Here is a 12,899-nt window from a genome sequence, read left to right on the forward strand (position 1 = left end):
AATTCAGACTAACAATTATCCAGGCAATAGCTAGGTTGGAGAAAGCCATGGATGACCAAACAAAATTGATTAGGGCAGAACTGAAAGCCACCAGGGATGATGTTCACAATATTAGGGCAGAACTGAAAGCCACCAGGGATGATGTTCAAAATGCTCTCAATGACTTCCAATCCAATCTAAATTCTCTAAGAGCTAGGGTAACTGAAACAGAAGATAGAATTAGTGATCTGGAGGACAAACAGATAGAGAGAAAGGATCAGGAGGAAGCATGCAACAAACAGCTCAGAAGCCACGAAAACAGAATCAGGGAAATAAACGATGCCATGAAACGTTCCAACGTCAGAATTATTGGAATCCCTGAAGGGGAAGAAAAAGAAAGAAGTCTAGAAGATATAGTGGAAGAAGTTGTCTATGAAAATTTTCCCAATCTCACGAATGGAAACAACGTTCATGTACTAGAGGCAGAGAGATTTCCTCCCAAGATTTTGGATTCTCGAAAGTCCTCATGGCACCTTATCATTAGAATGGGGAATTATGTTTCAAGAGAGACCCTCTTAAAAGCAGCTAGGACAAAGAAGATTCTTACATACAGAGGAAAGCCCATTAGAATAACGTCAGACCTTTCCAGAGAGATCTGGCAAGCCAGGAAGGGCTGGCAAAATATATTCAGAGTACTAAATGAGAGAACATGCAACCAAGAATACTCTATCCAGCAAGACTGACATATAAAATGGATGGAGAGATAAAGAGTTTCCAAGACCGGCAAGGCTTAAAAGACTGTGCAACCACCAAGCCAACACTGCAGGAAATATTAAGGGGGGTCCTATAAAAGAGAAAAAATCCTAAGAATATCATTGAACAGAAATATAGAAACAATCAATAGACAGAAAAACTTCAAAGGCAACACGATGTCAATAAAAACCTCTCTCTTAATAACCACTCTCAATGTGAATGGCCTAAATGCGCCCATAAAACGACACAGGGTTGCAGATTGGATAAAACGACAGGACCCATCCATATGTTGTCTACAAGAGACACATTTTGAACCTAAGGATACACCCAGAATGAAAGTGAAGGGATGGAGAAGCATCTTTCATGCCAATGGGCCTCAAAAGAAGGCCGGGGTAGCGATTCTCATATCAGATAAATTAGAATTTAAACTAAAGACTGTAATCAGAGATACAGAAGGACACTACATAATTCTTAAAGGGACTATCCGCCAAGACGATCTAACAATTGTGAATATCTATGCCCCCAATATGGGAGCACCCAATTACATAAGAAAACTATTAATCAAGATAAAGAGTCATATTGATATGAATACAATAATAGTAGGAGATCTTAATACGCCTCTCTCAGAAATAGACAGATCATCGAAGCAGAAAATTAATAAAGAAATAAGAGCATTGAATGAAACATTGGACCTGATGGACCTCATAGATGTATACAGAACATTCCACCCTAAAACAACAGAATACTCATTCTTCTCAAGTGCACATGGAACCTTCTCCAGAAGAGACCACATACTGGGTCACAAAGCAGGACTCAACCGATACCAAAACACTGACATTATTCCCTGCATATTCTCTGATCACAATGCTTTGAAACTGGAATTCAATCACAAGGAAATATTCAGAAGGAACTCAAACACCTGGAAGCTAAAGACCACCTTGCTTAAGAATGCTAGGATCAACCAGGAGATCAAAGACGAACTTAAACAATTCATGGAAACCAATGAGAATGAAGACACTTCCGTCCAAAACCTATGGGATACAGCAAAGGCGGTTCTAAGGGGGAAATACATAGCCATCCAAGCCTCCCTCAAAAACATTGAAAAATCCAGAATACACCACCTGTATCTACACCTTAAAGAACCTGAGAATCAACAACAAATCAAACCAACTCCACATGCAAGAAGGGAAATAATCAAGATTAGAGCAGAGATCAATGAGGTAGAAACGAGAGATACAGTAGAACGTATCAATGAAACTAGAAGCTGGTTTTTTGAAAGAATCAATAAGATCGATAAACCATTGGCCACACTAATCCAAGAGAAAAGAGAGAAAGTCCAAATTAATAAAATTATGAATGAAAAGGGAGAGATCACAACTAACACCAAGGTAATAGAAACAATCATCCGAAATTATTACCAACAGTTATATGCCAATAAGCTAAGCAACCTAGATGAAATGGATGCATTCCTGGAAAGCTACAAACTCCCAAAATTGAACCAGGAAGTAATTGACAACCTGAATAGACCAATATCTAGTAATGAGATTGAAGCAGTGATCAAAACCCTCCCAAAAACAAGAGCCCAGGGCCTGACGGATTCCCTGGGGAATTCTTCCAAACTTTCACAGAAGAAATAACACCAATTCTCCTGAAGCTGTTCCAAAAAATTGAAGCAGAATGAAAACTTCAAGACTTTTTTTATGAAGCCAGCATTACCCTGATCCCCAAACCAGGCAAAGACCCTACCAAAAAGGAGAATTTCAGACCAGTATCACTGATGAATATGGATGCAATGATTCTCAACAAGATCCTAGCAAACAGGATCCAGCAGCACATTAAAAAGATTATCCACCATGACCAGGTGGGATTCATCCCTGTGTTACAAGTTTGGATCAACATTCTGAAATCAATCAATGTGATAGAACACATCAATAAAAGAAGAGAAAAGAATCACATGGTCCTCTCAATTGATGCAGAAAAAGCATTTGACAAAATCAAGCATCCGTTCCTGATGAAAACGCTTCAAAGTATAGGGATAGAGGGAACATTCCTGAACTTCATAAAATCTATCTATGAAAGACCCACAGCAAATATCATCCTCAATGGGAAAAAGCTTGAAGCCTTCCCGTTGAGATCAGGAACACGACAAGGATGCCCACTCTCACCACTCTTGTTCAACATAGTATTAGAAGTTCTAGCAACAGCAATCAGACAACAAAGAGAAATAAAAGGTATCCAAATTGGCAAGGAAGAAGTCAAACTCTCTCTCTTCGCAGATGACATGATTCTTTATATGGAAAACCCCAAAGACTCCACCCCCAAACTACTAGAACTCATACAGCAATTCAGTAACGTGGCAGGATACAAAGTCAATGTACAGAAATCAGTGGCTTTCTTATGCACTAACAATGAAAATACAGAAAGGGAAATTAGTGAATTGATTCCATTTACTATAGCACCCAGAACCATCAGATACCTGGGAATAAACCTAACCAAAGAAGTAAAGGACCTGTACTCAAGGAACTACAGAACACTCATGAAAGAAATTGAAGAAGACACAAAAAGATGGAAGACTGTTCCATGCTCTTGGATTGGAAGAATAAACATTGTTAAAATGTCTATACTGCCTAGAGCTATCTATAATTTTAATGCCATTCCGATCAAAATTCCACTGGTATTTTTCAAAGAGCTGGAGCAAATAATCCTAAAATTTGTATTGATTCAGAAGAGACCTCGAATTGCTAAGGAAATGTTGAAAAACAAAAACAAAACTGGCGGCATCACGTTACCCGATTTCAAGCTTTACTACAAAGCTGTGATCACCAAGACAGCGTGGTACTGGCATAAAAACAGACACATAGACCAGTGGAATAGAGTGGAGAGCCCAGATATGGACCTTCAAATCTATTGTGAAATAATCTTCGACAAAACAGGAAAAAATATTCAATGGAAAAAAGACAGTCTCTTCAATAAATGGTGCTGGGAAAACTGGACAGCGATATGTAGAAGAATGAAACTCGACCATTCTCTTACACCGTACACAAAGATAAACTCGAAATGGATAAAAGACCTCAATGTGAGACAGGAATCTATCAGAATCCTAGAGGAGAACATAGGGAGTAACCTCTTCGATATCAGCCACAGCAACTTCTTTCAAGAAAAGTCTCCAAAGGCCAAGGAAACAAAAGCAAAAATGAACTTTTGGGACTTCATCAAGATCAAAAGCTTCTGCACAGCAAAGGAAACAGTCAACAAAACAAAGAGGCAACCCACGGAATGGGAGAAGATATTTGCAAATGACAGTCCAGACAAAAGGTTGATATCCAGGATCTATAAAGAACTCCTCAAACTCCACACACCCAAAACAGGTAATCATATCAAAAAATGGGCAGAAGGTATGAACTGACACTTCTCCAATGAAGACATACAAATGGATATGAGACACATGAAAAAATGTTCATCATCACTAGCCATCAGGGAGATTCAAATTAAAACTATATTGAGATACCACCTGACACCAGTTAGAATGGCCAAAATTAGCAACACAGGAAACAACGAGTGTTGGAGAGGATGTGGAGAAAGGGGAACCCTCTTACACTGTTGGTGGGAATGCAAGTTGGTGCAGCCACTTTGGAGAACAGTGTGGAGATTCCTCAAGAAATTAAGAATAGAGCTTCCCTGTTACCCTGCAATTGCACTGCTGGGTATTTACCCCAAAGATACAGATGTAGTGAGAAGAAGAGCCATCTGTACCCCAATGTTTATTGCAGCAATGGCCACGGTCGCCAAACTTTGGAAAGAACCAAGATGCTCTTCAATGGATGAATGGATAAGGAAGATGTGGTACATTTACACAATGGAGTATTTTGCCTCCATCAGAAAGGATGAATACCCAACTTTTGTAGCAACATGGATGAGACTGGAAGAGATTATGCTGAGCGAAATAAGTCAAGCAGAGAGAGTCAAGTATCATATGGTCTCACTTATTTGTGGAGCATAATAACTAAGAACACAGTGGAAATGGGGATATGGAAATGAGAGGGAGTTGAGGGAAGCTGGAAGGCTAGATGAACCATGAGAAACTATGGACTCTGAAAAACAACCAGAGGGTTTTGAAGGGGTGGGGGGTGAGAGGTTGAGGGACCAGGTGGTGGGTAATATGGAGGGCATGTACTGTATGGAGCACTGGGTGTCGTGGAAAACAATGAGCACTGTTATGCTCAAAATAAACAAATTAAAATAAAACAAACAAACCATGGTGTAAATCGACCTGAAGCCTAGAAATCACACTCCACAATTGTAGAGAGACAAAGCCACAGAAACCATGCGAGAAGGGTGTACAGTAATCTTAGGGGAGAATTGGATGATTTGTACTCAGAGGGATGGAACCACGGCCAAAGATCAAGGCCCAGGAGACGAGAGAGGAAAACACTGGGAAGTCACAAGTTGCATGTTGACCCATAGCTGTGTGCGGAGAAAAGGAGAGGGTCTGAATGGCATGATATCTTGCAACCAAAGGGTCTTGAGGCCCGGGGATTTCCGATCAGCCGGCTTGGAAGACATAGACTCCAGAGAACACTGTGTTTCTCCTGGTGAGGAAACCAGCAACCAACCAGGTGCAGACAGGCTGGAAACCATGATCAGAGAAAATACCTGTTGACACACTGGTATGATTATTGTCTCTTGGTGTGCACCCATGATAGGTCGTGTTCAAGGAGATACCTCGAAACAGCTCTCCCATCACCAGCATAAAGACTGAGGTGCTGGCCACAGACAGGATGATGAGGACATTAGCTGCCTAACCTGCAAACTCCAAGTCCCAACGCTGGAACAATGCTGGGACTGCCTTCCTCAGGCCACGTTGCTTTGTCCCAGGAGAACAGACCATCCCTTAGGGGACTGGGAGAAAGCCCTGAGGATATCTTTTCTCCTGAACACAGCATTCAGCAGGACTTTGTTCTTAGTGGATTGAAAGGCTCCATTCACAGGCACACCAGAGCCCACCAAGCTAAACCTCACTATATTCAGTATAGACACCAAACAATCTGAATGGCAGGCAATGAAAGCCTCTGCAGAGGACTTGCCAGAAGAGAGTGGACAGTCACAACACAACCTCAGAAATCATGCCACACACACCTGAAGCTCCCTCAAATGCCCTCCCTTGGGCACTCCTTTAGCTCCTCATCCTAAAGAATTTACCCTCAGGGTAGAAAACAGAATGCACTTTTCATATATAGAGAAGAAGACATAGACCTAGAATGAAAGCAATGATGGAAGAAGCAATTGATTCTGAGGCAAAAGAACAAGAAATGATCATGGCCACACAATCGAAGTGAAACCTGTACATGTCCCATGCCCGATGGAGGATTTAAGGCAGCAGCCAGGACACTACTCTGCATCAGAAAAGCGTAGAAGGCATCAGGGATTCTCATACCACAGAGATAAAGGTGATAAAAAAAATAAAATTAAGAGACCCTAAATCAAATTTGATTTGGATCTTCTTTTAATTGAAATGCAAACTTCAAGAAACTTTTGACAACCACGGAAAACAATTTTATCTGAATTGCTTTACTGTCTGTCAGCTGTTTTTCAAAGGAAAAAAAATCATTCTTTCAATCACTTGGAATTCTCTTGATTTTTCAGCTATTTAATCTCCAATGTAGACTTGTGTAGAGAATGCTACTACAGTTTTGAGTGTATATGTGTGTGGGTATGGATAATTTTTATATTTTCTTTTGGGGTGGAAAAGGAAAACAACTTAGGCTGAGGAAATTCTTCAATATTCATTTTTATAAATTTTATTAAAGAATTTTGTTAAAAAAAATTAAGAGACCCTGATGAAAAGTTTTGTTATCAGACTGGATGCAAAGTCCAGGAAGCTGGCAGAACCAGAGGATCCAGTGAGTTACCTAGAAGACAAGTACTGGAAAAAAAGGAAGTGATGCAAAGGAGAGAAGGAAGAATGATGAAACATGACAATGGACTTAGGGAAATCATGACCACAATGAACATCAATGGGTGATTATTGTAGAAGTCCTAGAAGTAAGAAAAAATAGAGGACCCAACATTTCTTTGAGTAACCAGAGCTGAAAACGTCCCTCCTCCAGGGGCAGAAACAGAGATCCAGGCACAGAGGACACCCAGCGCCATCCACAGAAGCAGAGAAACACAAGACATAGTGTCATTCACCCTGAAAAACTAGAAATGGAGGAATTCTCTTCACCTAAATATGCTTGGAAGAAGAGTGTTTCTATAGCCAAGTCCCTGACTTGAAGACGACCAACTATGCCAGCTCTAGCAGCACGTTGTATAGAGCAAGCCACACCAGCCCAAGCCAAAATTGGTATCCGCTGCATTTCTGAACAAGGACAGATCAGGGGTTCTTGTCTAGAACAGTGAAGTATTAAGAAGACAAGGATTGTTTCCCGTTGTGTCTCCATCATTTCAGAGGTGGCATTCACCTCAACTCCTGATCCCAGGGTCATTGGATCGTCTCCCACCACAGGTTCCCTGCTCGGAGGCAAGTCTGCTTCTCCCTCTGTAAATCTCTCCCTGGTTAGGATCTCTCTTTCACTCTCTGTCAAATACATGCATGCACATCGTTGAACAACAGCAACAACAACAACAACAACAACAACAAAAACAAAAACAAAAATGTTATAAGGATTGAAAGGGGCCACAGTATGGTTTTTTGAATTTGGACCTAAGTCCCTATGCAATGCAGCCAGATGCAGAAAACCTCGCACCATCCGAAAATGCCAGACATTGGCTCTGAGCTCCCTTGTTTGTCCTCCTCTTATTCATCATCGTGCATCTCCCCACCAACATGGAACATCCGCTGTCTGTCCCGCTGCAATGGCCCATTGTTATCCCATTTTTCTTCCTCCCATGGCTCCATTAGAACATGCCCATCTTCCGCAGCAGGCACTGTTTATCCCATGAAAAACTTTCAGAATATTAAATGAGAGGGTTAAGGCAGGCTTCTGCTGCAAAATTGCCATTCATTTCCAGAGAGGGGGGACCCTGGATGACTCAGAGGGTTAAGCCTTTGCCTTCAGCTCATGTCATGATATCAGAGACCTGGGATTAAGATGCACATCGTGCTCCATGGTCAGCAGAAAGCCTACTTCCTCCTATCTCTGCCTGCCTCTCTGCCTACTTGCTATCTCTGTCTGTTAAAAAAATAAAATCTGAAAAACAAAACAAAACAAACAAACAAAAACAAAACAGAACAAAAAACAAACATTTCCCAGAGGGAACCGCACCTCCCTGGGGGTATGCTCAGGGATCTCAGTCTGTTGAATCCTCTTCAATGAATTCTTTTGTAGATACAAGTTGGGTTCTTGAAACTGGCACGAAAGCTTTGCAATAGCATTACTTGGGCAATAGGTCTCTTCCAACATGCTCTGTGCTGCTCCTGTGGGCTCAAAACTGATGAGTCCATCTGGTCCTAAGGTTCTAGGGTGTAGGGTATGCCTTTGGTGCTTGGTCAGCTTGGAAGATGAGAGGCCATCATGGCCTGATTTCTGGAGATGCTAGAGGAACTCGTGTCCTCACTGTTGAAGACTCCAGATATGTCTTTAGCATGGTTGCAGATGTTCACTGTGAACTTTCCTTGGGTGGCCCTTTCTTGATCAGAAGTGTCCTTATTGTGTGGGAGGACCATGGATATGTGCAGGGAGTGGAATTCCTTGGCTGAGGCTTGGATGTAGTCCTGACTCTTTCTTGACCTTTCGTAGGAAAATGGAATTGTCAATTCTTGCCCTTCTTAGGAGTCCAGAGGGCTGGTGATGATAGTCACGGCCAAAGACTTCAAATGTGGCCATGAGAAGGTGGCCCCGACTCACTTTGCCCAGTCTTGATGAAAACCCAAGTGGCTCCAGTGGTTTGGGAGGACTTTGGATCCTCCTGGCTGACCCATGACTACTCCAGCCAGGGAGATTGATTAGTCATGGTTTGGGGAGTAGTGGTAGCTAGGACTTCCAAGTTATGTTATGTCACAGAAGTTGACTTCACTGAAGCAGCAATCTCTGTCTCATGATCTATGAGTCCTATGGTTTTAGGTTGGAAGCCCTGGGACAGACCGAAAAAGAGCCCTGTTAGCCAGTCAGGAACTCAGGTGGTCTTTTCTGTTTCTTTCCCACTTCCCCTTTCTATACAAAGAGAAAAGAAAATGATGTTTGGTATACCATCCTTGAGTCCAACATTTCTCCAGAGAGAGCAAGATCTTGCTATTTCCACTGCAATTTCTAGAGATATCAATCAACAGGGAGGCCACTTGGGTATCAGTCGCTATCTGGGTGGTTTGATATCCTATGGGTGAGAACTTCCTTTCTTAGCTTCTTTTCCCAATGGATGCTAGGGTGTAGGGTCTGCTTTTGGTGCTTGGTCTGCTTGGAAGATTAGGGATAGAAGAAGTTAAGGAAAGTCACATTTTCAGGAAATGTGCTAGGGCTTGGATCTCCTAGCCGTGTCCTCATCTCCTAGTGTTCTGAAACACGAGTCCTTAGGGATGAGTGGTCTGTCTACCTGACTCTACCTTAAACAACTTTGCAAAGTCTTCAAGGATAGTGACAACCTGTATGATAGCTATCCCTGAAGGAAGACCCCTAGATAGCACTCCTTATCATCATTTGTTAATGCTACATGCCATAGTGATGGGGAGAGCAATGTTGACCAACTTTCTCTATTCAGAGATAAAGGAATGGCCTCCATCAATGGCCTGCCATGCCCACTCTAGCAGAACTGCAGAGGAGCCGAGATGCCCTTCCAAAGGCTAGTGGATAAAGCAGGTGTGGTCCATCCAGGCCAAAGAGTATGCCTCAGCCATTAGCGATATTGAAGCCCTGATAGTCGCCTTTACATAAGTGACACAGGAGGCGGTTATTCTCAATGAAAAATGCAATTAGACAGAGGGAAATATCATATGGCTTCACTCATATGTGGCCCGTGAGGAATACCATGGACATTAGTAGAAGCAAGGGAAAACAGAAGAAGGAGAAGTTAGACAGTGAGACATACCAGGAGAGACTCAGGACTCTGGGAACCAAGCTGGGGGTTACAGAAATATTAGACATGCCTGGAATGAAGGAACTGTTTAATGGTATGGCGGTTGTGTGGCATATATGATGATGATGAGCAACCGTGGTATATGATGTAAAGAATCATTGAACACTATCTCACAAATGTATGATGGATAAAAGGCAGCCTCCAGAAAATAAGAGAAAATATTGAAAAGAAAGAAAAACAGGGTGTTTCACATGTAGATGAAGAAAGAAAGAGGAAAGAAATGAATTATAGTTTTATTATCTTACTGGTTAAAATGGTATGCAGTTGGTTTCCTATAAGGTCCTTTTCTGAATTGGGTCTTTGGACATTGTAAATTAGAGTCTTCCCTCTTTCTACATTTTGCTACTAAATAAGAAGAACTGACATAGCTTTCATTAAATGTCTCGAAGTGTGGACCAAAATTGATTTGAACCTGGCTTTTGGGTGTTGAGAGGTGTTTGAGGACGGCTTCAAATGCTTTACTCATTACCTCAGATGTCAGATGTGTATGTTCATGACCTAGTCTTAGTCGTGGTTAGTTTATTGGAATTTATCCTTTTCTCCCCGCTATTGGATTTGCTAGCATACTTCTGTGTAGGGGTCTTTTAGGTGAAGTTGTTTAAAAGAGTTGAGTCCTGAATGCTTTTATTAATTCTTGATAGGAAAGGAGTTATGCTTTCCAGTTTGGTCGGTTTCTGACGTTGATTCTCTGTGTTTTTTTCCTTTATGTTATTTTTCTCTGACGTTTGCTTCCATGAGTGCTCTTCCTCACTTGCTCCCTAACTTCTATGGGACTCTTTTATGTGTGTGTGGGGGGGGGGTGTATTTCACAAAATGCTCTGAGTGATATTTTAAGAGATATGAAGCCGCTGTGTTTAGGCGCACAATTCACCTTCAAATGCATTGGAAACTCATGTTACATCACGTTTGGCCACAGTTCCTGCAAAGAATGTACCATTTAATCCTCCTTTAGATTCTCACTAACTGGCCTTGGAACAAACACCAAATTTTGTGTTCTTGCTTAGAGTATCATTGTCTGTCCCTTTTTCTTGATTTTTCACGTTTCTTACTTCCATGAGTGAGTGAAATCATATCTTATTTGTCTTTCTGTGACTGACACATGTGACGCAGCCCAATGTTCTCCACGTTTCTGCCATATGTGGCAAGTGTCAAGAATTCCTTCTTGCTTATGGCTATGTAAGAGTCTGTGGTGTATTTGGAGGACAGGGAGAATGTAGAAGTCTCTGGGAGCTCCAGGCTTTTCTTTAGCCATAAGCACAACCGGAAGATGACCATATCAACGTGAACATGGTGTAAATGGACCTGAGGCTTTGAAATCACACTCCACAGTGAAATAGAGAAGAAGTCGCAGAGACCATGGGAGAAGGGTGCAGACATGCCTAAGGGGAGAAGTGGATGGTTGGTGCTTCAAAGGGCAGGGAGCCATGGCCAAAGACAGAGGCCCCCGGAGAGTGGAGCACACTGGGAATCCACAAGTTGAATATTGAAACACAGCTATTGGTGGAGAAAACGAGAGATTCTGACTGGCATGAGTTATTGCAACCAAAGGGTCATGAGGCCCGGGATTTCATGTCAGAAGGTTGGCAGACACAGACTCCAGAAAACACTGTGTTTATTGTGGAGAAGGCACCACTAAGCAACCAGTTGCAGACAGCCTGGAAACCATGACCAGAGACAATACCTGTTGACATAGTAGTATGATTATTGTTTCTTGATGTGCATCCATGATAGGAAGTGGTCGTGGAGATGCCTCGATGGGGACCAAAGAAACTGGAAGCTCTCCCACCACCAGCACAAAGACAGATTTCATAGCCACAGACAAGACGCTGAGCATATTAGCTGCCAAACCTGAAAAGACGAAGTCCCAACCCTGGAAAACAGTTGGGACTTCCTTCCTCAGGCCACTTTGCTTAGTGCCAGGAGAACAGACTCTCCTGAACAGGACTAGAGGAAAGCCCTGCCCACATCCTCCTCCTGACCACACCATTCATCAGGCCTTAGTTCTGTTGAGTGGTTTGAAAGCCTCCTTTCACAGGCTCACTAGAGCCCACCAAGCTAATCTTCACCATATTCGGGGCAGAAACCAAACACTCCGAATGGCAGGCAAGGAGAGCATCTGCAGAGGACTGGCCCAGAGGAGAGTGTACAGCCACCACACAAACCACAGAGGGCACGCCACACACACCCGAGACTCCCTCAAGTGCCAGACCTTGGGCTCTACACGAGCTCTTCTTCCTAAAGAAATCAACCTCAGTGTACAAAACAGACTGTGTTTTCCCAAAACAGAGAAGAAGACAGACCTAGAATGAATGCAACAATGGAAGAATCAATTGATGCCATGGCAAAGACAAGAAATGATCATGGCTATGCAATTGAAGTGAAAACTATACATGTCACATGACAGATGGAGCATTTAAAGCAGCAGCAAGGATACTCACTCTACATCAGAAAAACTTAGAAGGAATCAGGGAGTCTTGGACCACAAAGATAAAGGTGAAAAAAAAATTAAGAGACCCTGATGAAAAGATTTGTAAGCAGACTGGATGCAAAGTTCAGGAAGCTGGAAAAACCAGGTTATCCAATGAGTTACCTAGAAGACAAGTACTGGAAAAAAAGAGAAATCAGAGCAAAGGAGAGAAGGAAGAATGATGGAACATGACAATGGACTTTGGGAAATCCTTGACTGCAATGAATGTCAAAGGGTGCTTATTGTTGGAGACCTAGAAGAGAAGGAAAAAAGAGGGCCCAACATCTCTTTGAGAAATCGGAGTTGAAAACATCCCTCCTCTGGTGGCAGAAACTGAGATCCAGACTCTGAGGCACAGAGGACTCCCAGGACCATCCACAGGAGCAGCGCATCACAAGACATAGTGTCATTCATCCTGCAAAAGCTAGCAATGGAGGAATTCTCTTCACCCAAATATGCTTGGGAGAAGAGAGTTTCTATAGCCAAGTCCCTGACTTCAAGGCGACAAGCTATGCCTTCCCTAGAAGCAGGTTGAATACAGCAAGCAACACCAGCCCAAGCCAAAATCCGTATCCCCTGCATTTCTGAACAATGACAGAGCAGTTGTTCTTGTCTTGAAAATGAGGTTTTG

This window comes from Meles meles, chromosome Y (genome assembly GCF_922984935.1).
Source record: "Meles meles chromosome Y, mMelMel3.1 paternal haplotype, whole genome shotgun sequence".
Lineage (NCBI taxonomy): Eukaryota > Metazoa > Chordata > Mammalia > Carnivora > Mustelidae > Meles > Meles meles.